Here is a 7364-nt window from a genome sequence, read left to right as displayed (position 1 = left end):
GAGAATTCGTCTCTGCTTTTCTTTAATGTTTATTCTTGTAAGTAATTTGTAAAAATATGATATTAAGTAAAACTTGCCATAGCTTAGCCATTTTCTTTACAGGAAAAAAAAAACAGTCAAGTGCATCTCTAAGCATTTATGTCAACCCTCTGTGTATGGAAAACAACTGGAGACAGAAAACAATACAAATGTTGAAGGCCCATGCCCATAAATCCTGGGCCTAGCAATCTGTTCTGTTAGACCTTGGGTGTTAGGGAAGGTCTAGTCCAGTGGCTGTTAAATTTCAAAGTGCACATAAATCTCCTCAATCAACTGGTGTGCGGGGAGATTGCACTATCAGTGATTCTAATGAGCTCCAAGGCAAGGCCGGTGCCGCTGGCACATGAACTGCAGAGCACAGAGCACACACCATCTGCTCAGACGCTCACCGGATGTCATTCAGACCCCTACTGCAGGCCACGCACTAGAACACGGGCCTTACACACCTCACCCGTTAGTCTCTGCATATTCTCTATGAGAATCAGTATTGTTATAATAAGAAAATCAAGATTCAGAAAGTGATGCAGCTAGCAAGTGGCTGCCGTATTTTCCTGTTGCTGCTTTAACTAAATGGCGACACACGTAATGGTTTAAAACAAGAAAGCACTGTCTTATGATTTTGTGGATGAGATATTCTAAAACCAAAACACTGACAAGGCTGCATTCCTCTGTAGGGACTTTGTTCTTTTGCCTCTCCAGCTTGTAGAGACCATCTGCATTCCTTGGCTTGTGGTCCCTTCATCCATCTGTTTCAAAGCCAGCACATTCCCGATGACACTTTCCCTTCACTATTTTTCTACCACAGTTGAGAAATGTTCTCTGCTTTTAAGAACCCATGTAAATAGATGGGCCCCCACTGGGTAAAATGATACTCTTTCCATCACAGACGCTGTTCCCTTTGCCATGTAAATGAACAGACTTAGTTTCTTGGAAACAGAACAGCTTGGGGAGGGAGTATTATTCTGCCTTCCACACTGGAAAAAGGAGGATTGGGAGTTCAGAATCGTCAGGTCTATCTGATTGTAGCCCTAGGCTCTTTCAGAATACACTAGAAACAGCAGTTACATAGTGTTGTTCTGGTGGCCAAATCACGAATGGAGTGCAGTTGTAGGCAGCCTGAGTTCCAGTCATTTAGAACTTAGCCATGTACAATTTAGTGCTAATCATTACGAATCATTTTGCATCTTCTTTAGACTCTGCCAAATCCAGTCCTACAACCCAGCATGATGGGTTCATGTCTGGATGAATACAAAGCCATAAAGAAGCAGAGAGAGAGATTTACATCAAGTAAGGAGAAAGCCTGGGAGTTATATCCAAAGCAGTGTCCTTCTCAAACAAAGGAAGTGTGTGGATTTTAGTTGGGAAGCCTACACATGTATACTATGAGGAAAGCCCTTTTGGTGTGGGTTCTTTTCTTTTTTTTTGGCCAGTCCTGGGCTTTGGACTCAGGGCCTGAGCACTGTCCCTGGCTTCTTCCCGCTCAAGGCTAGCACTCCGCCACCTGAGCCACAGCGCCCCTTCTGGCTGTTTTCCATATATGTGGTGCTGGGGAATCGAACCGGGAGCTTCATGTGTAGGAGGCAAGCACTCTTGCCACTAGGCCATATTCCCAGCCCGTGTGGGTTCTTTTCTAAGCAGCTCGGTTCAAGAGCATAGTTCTAAGAGCATAGTTTCTAAGAGCATAGTTCAACAAGGGAAAATGGTGGGCACATTTTGGAACATGCTTAGCGCCAAGTTACTGTGTTAATTTACTTCTGTTACTGATTTTAGCTGTGGCTAAAATATCCAAGACACCAACTTAAAGGAGGAAAGATTTACCTAGCTCTGGTGTTTCTGAACCAGTGGTGAGGCAGAACACCGCTGCTACATATGTGGGGAGGGGAGGGGGAAGGGGCTGGGGTGGGGTCTGGTCACCTTATGGAAGACAGGAATCAGACCAAGTTATGGGGACCACGTATAACCTTCAAAGTCATGAACCCAATGATGTGTTTCCTGCAATTCCCAAAGCTTCCAGGAACGCTTCTGGTCACACAACATAAAAATAGTGGACAGGAATGCCTCTGGGAAAACTTGAACTCCTCCAAAGTTTTAGCTGAAAACATAAGAACATTTAAAAGTATATTCATATAGAAGTTTTCTCCCAAAGGTACCTGCCTAGCTTGGTGGCAAGCCCTTTTGTACCCCTGCACTGCTTTGTGATAACTGAAACTCAAATCCTGGTTCCTAGTCATTCTTTAGTAGAACTTAAAAATAGGGGGGCTGGGGCTGGAGATATAGCCTAGTGGCAAGAGGCCCTAGGTTCAATTCCCCAGCACCACATATACAGAAAACGGCCAGAAGCGGCGCTGTGGCTCAAGTGGCAGAGTGCTAGCCTTGAGAAAACATAGCCAGGAAAAGTGTTCAGGCCCCGAGTTCAAGCTCCAGGACTGGCCAAATAAATAAAGAAGCAAATAAAGGCTGGAGTGTGACTCCAGTGATACAGCACTTGCCTAGATATCTCAAGGCCAAGTTAAATCCCCAGCAATCCCCGTCCCCTCAAAAATACATTAACATTAAGGAACACCTTTATAGTTTGGAAATGATTTGGACTTTCAAGATCAGTAGAAGAGTCTAGAACACTGGCCTCCACTGCTGGAAGCTGAGGATGCTAAAGTGTATGTTCACCTGCTTGCTCAGATTCCAGCCCCTGCCTAGCCAGGCCACCTGAGTGCCGAGGTTTAGGCCCTAAACCACGCAAAACTCACTGCATGCTTACTACATGCAGACCTAGACTATGTCTATGTATTGTTTTATTGGTGATATTGGGTTTGAACTCAGAGCTCTGAGCTTGCTAGACAAATGCTTCAACCTGAACCACACTCCAGCCCTTAGATTTTATTATCATATCAGCATTCTTCAACATTGGAGCTCCCAGCTACAAGACATACTAGCAACGGGGAAAGGTGAATGGAGAATGTGACTGTTTCGCTGGTTTCTTTAAAACCCACCTGCTGTGGGTTAACGTTTTCTCTGTCCATCTTCCCTCCCCCCGCCCCACCTTCCCCCCCACCCCAATTGTTGAAGGCTTAAATTCAGTACTTTGGAATGTGATCTTATTTGGAAGTGGGACCCTTTCAGATGTAATTCCGTAAAATAAGTTTATGCTGGAGTAGGGTGGGCCTGAATACAAGTTGACAGAGTCCTTACAAGGAAGAGAGATGCTAGAAAGAAGATGGCCATGTGACAAGAGGCAGAGACAAGGCAAGGAACAAAAAAGGAATGCCAGCAAACACCAGAAAAGAAGAGGCATGGGAAGCTGTGCTTACAGGTCACAGAAGGAAACAATCCTGCCAACGCCTACCTAGTTACCAGGGCTCTAAGAGAATACACTGTGCTTGTTGTCAGCCACCTGGTTTATAGTGCTTTGTCAGGACAACCTTAGCAGATTTACACTGTCCTTCAGGATGTTGTTGCAATTTAGTATTTTTCACATTAGAGAAGGTTCTGGAAAGAATGTAGCTTCTACACTTGGACACACTGCCTTAGAGAAGGAATGGTTGAGAGTACAATGTTACTTAAAGCATCTCCTATTTTGCAAAACACTATCTATTATAGAGTGGAGTGCAGCCTGTGGGATATTTCCTAGTTCCTAAAGAAGTCTCTAGAAGGGAACATGGGGACGCACCACTGTGCCGGCAGTGTTAGCACTTTGCACGCTGACTTTGCACAGTAGTTCTTTTTTAGGAAGACAAGCACTATCCCAAAGCCCTCTTCCTGTGGGCAGTGGTTCTGCCAAGGGAGGAGAAAAGGATAAACAGCACCACCACCAAGAAGCCTCAGTTACAATCTGTCCTCGGTGATCAGTCCACCTCGAGAAGCAGTGATCTTCACACCTCCATCCTTACCGCAGCACGAATCTGCCCAGTTACTAGTTGTTTTCCATTTGGCCATTGCTCCAGGGTCAGGGTGTACAACAGCTCTAACACGGGCACCACAGTCACTTCTGCGTCTTGTGTCACTCCACTGTCCCTTACACGTTTCCTCTGCAGCCTGGGGTTCAGGCTTCACTGCCCTTTCAGACTCCAAGAGGGATGGTTTTGTTCTTTCTCTTCTAGACTCCAGGGCTCTCTGCCCTCTACTGCGCCTCATCCTGTACCCCTGAGCCTTTGTGTACTGTTCTGTAGCTTACCCTCCCGCTACCTCCTCCCCCCCCTCCAGAGCACACCCCCCCCCTCCAGGTCGCACCTGCAGCACGCATGCTCGGTGCTCCAGGGCATGGGCCCACTTTACCTGTCTTTGCAGACCTATTTGATAGATGTCTTTCTCAGAAGATACAAAGCGCTAAGCAAACCAGTGCTGTCTGCTTTTGTTTTTCATTACAGCACTTCACACTGGCTGGTTCTATGTATGCATTCAGTAACATTTGTTCAGTGCAAGTGGAATGACTTCTGATTTTCACAACCACCTGGAAAGGAAGCTATTGTTCTCCTTTTAACACGGAGAAAACTGAAGCCACTCAGCAAAGTTAAATTATTTAAGATGCAGATAATCAGACTCATGCAGTGGCTTAGGTCTTTTCATCTCTTCTAATAAGACCATAAGGGGCTTATAAATAACAGAAATTTATTTTTCACAGTTGCAGAATCTAACTTCAAGGCAGATGTGAGGGTCATCTTCCTCACAAGTGGCCCCCTCATGGTAGAAAGGCAAGTGAGCTCCCTAAGGTCTCTTTCAAAAGTGCATTAATACCACTCATAAGACCCTCCTCTTCCTAGGTGTGGGTGGCTCACGCCTGTCATCCTAGCTACTCAGGAGGCTGAGATCTGAGGACTGTGGTTTGAAGCCACCCTGGGGAGAAAAGTCCATCTGACTCTTATCTCCAAGTAGCCACAGAAAGATGGAAGTGGAGCTGTGGCTAAAGTGGTACACTATTATAACCCTGAGCACAAAAGCTCAGGACAGTTCCCAGGTCCAGAGTTCAAACCTCAGGACCTGTGAAACAAAAACACCCCCCTCATAACTTGGTCACCACTCAAAAGCCCCAGCAGCATTGCCTCGAGAATGACAATTTCAACATATTAACACTCAAATGTCACAAGAATATTCTGTGCCAAACTAAAGGCAAAGGCAGGGTAAGGATGCCCTTCATACGGGTGAGAAGAGGAAGTCTATGGAATGCCTGGCTCTTCACACACTCACACACACACACACACACGCGAGAAATGAGAAGCTGAGGCAGGCGGATGGAGAATTTGAGGCCAGTCAAGGCTACATAGTAAAAGTTCAGTTAGTCTGGACTACATACATAGTAAAGACTGTCAATGATGCTTGGATCCCAGCTACTTGAGACGCACAGATTGGAAGACAGCAATTCAAAGCCAGCCTGAGCAAAAAGTTAATAGTCTCCATCTCAACAAACAAGCGAGGCAGTAGAGTAACAGGTAGGAGGATCACAATCATGTGTCCTTCTTTTTTGCCCCAGACAAAAGTGAGATCCTATCTGAAAAATAACCAGAAGTTAAATGGGATAAGGGTATGGCTCAAGTGGTCCAACACCAGCCTGAGTTTAAAGGCTACAAAAGAATAAGTCACTGACCATGTAAGATGCTTAGTTCTTACGTTTTTACACCACTTGGAAGTTATTTGAAAAATAATGTTGAGTAATTTTACTTCACTAATGACCAAGTTGGGTTATTTATGTAACAGGACATATGGAGACTAGATTTCTTGTTTAAGCTCCAAAATACAAAGAACTTGGCGTCTTTTCACATCTTACCAGACAAACTGGACAGACTGAAAACCAGGGAGTCTGCTTAGACTCAGTAGGGAACTGAGTTGCAAGGCAATTTTCTCCCTTAAATGTGGCATGATGGGAAATCCAGTTATGAGGATGTGGTTTAAGGGGAGCTCTGGCAAACCACCGGGTAGGTCGTGTGGAGAACCACAGTCCTGGTTGTAGGCAAGTCCCTTGCCTCTATGAGCATCATCTGTAGAAACCCCATGGGTTTCTCATGGCCAAGGTCACAGAAGGATCTCTAGGGAAGAGTACTACTACTGAATAAGCACTGCAATAAGCACCCAGAGCTTGCTCCACAACCAAAGCCTGCTCCCAAAGTACTAAGTGGAGGGGCAAGGGCATGTCTCACAGACCAGCTCCTTCTTCTCTTCCTGTTTCACCCAGGAGGACAAGCTAACATTTCCCAGAAGACAAATGAAAAGTCCCAGGCCCAAAAAGACACATGAGACTCATCCAGGCGCTCACACCTGTAATCCTTGCTACTTATAAGGAGGCTGAGATCTGAGTATTGCAGTTCAAAGTCAGCCTGGGCAGGAAAATCTGTGGGACTAATTTCTAATTAACTACAAAAAAAAAAAAGACAGAAGTGGAGCTGTGGCCCAAGTGGTAGAGCTCTAGCCTTGAGCTACATTCAGGGACAGTGCTCAGCCCTGAGCCTCAGGACCAGCACCAAAACCAAAACAAACAAAAAAACAGAAGACAAGTGAGAATCAGACAGCAAGAATACTATCTTTCCAGACCTCCAGCTCTCACCACAGAGCCACAGAAAGGGCCGCAAGACACTGGATCCCTCAGGAGGAGTCAGGGAAAGCCAAAGCCAAGGGGGAAAACAAATCAAGGGCCCTGGAGGAGACTGAAGCCCAGCACGAGTGTGCAATGCAGTGCCTAGACTTACTCACGCAAACCCTGCCACCATACCACAGCTCCCATTATCGCCACATGCACAGCCAGCCACAAGAACTACAAGGCATGCCATGCCAGAAGTCAGAAAAGATCCAGTGAGCTTCAGAACTAGACTGATATGACCCACAGACCTGTCAGAAGGGAGTTTGAAATAACATTAATATATAATGGGATCAAATGGGAAGAGGAGACAACATACAATAAACAGGCTATGTAAACTGACACAAAAAGTCTAGGAACTAATCCTAATGTAAATGCTATAAGTCAACAACACTGTAACAGAAATATACAGGGTTGGAGGGAGAATATACCTAGTATTATCATATTTCAATTGCAGAGAGCCAAAGATAGAGAAATGTCTTAGAAGAAGGAAGCTGGAGGGGATTTTGTTCTTACTTTTAAAGGAATAAGGGTAACAATTACATTAAGCTTTTCATCAGAAACTTTGCACATGTAGATGGGTATCTACTGTGGACTCAGGAGGCTGAATGAGGTAGGAGGGTCAGAAGTCTGAAGCCAGAAGGAAAGGAAGACAGGAAGGAGAGGGGAATGAGGGGAAGGAAATAAGGGGAGGGAAGAAAGGGAGGAATTGAGGGAAGAAAGGAAAGAAGAATAAGAGGGAGGGAACGAAGGAACGAAGGGAGGG

Source organism: Perognathus longimembris, chromosome 19, assembly GCF_023159225.1.
Source record: "Perognathus longimembris pacificus isolate PPM17 chromosome 19, ASM2315922v1, whole genome shotgun sequence".
NCBI lineage: Eukaryota > Metazoa > Chordata > Mammalia > Rodentia > Heteromyidae > Perognathus > Perognathus longimembris.
Note: the sequence above shows the minus strand (reverse complement) of the source record.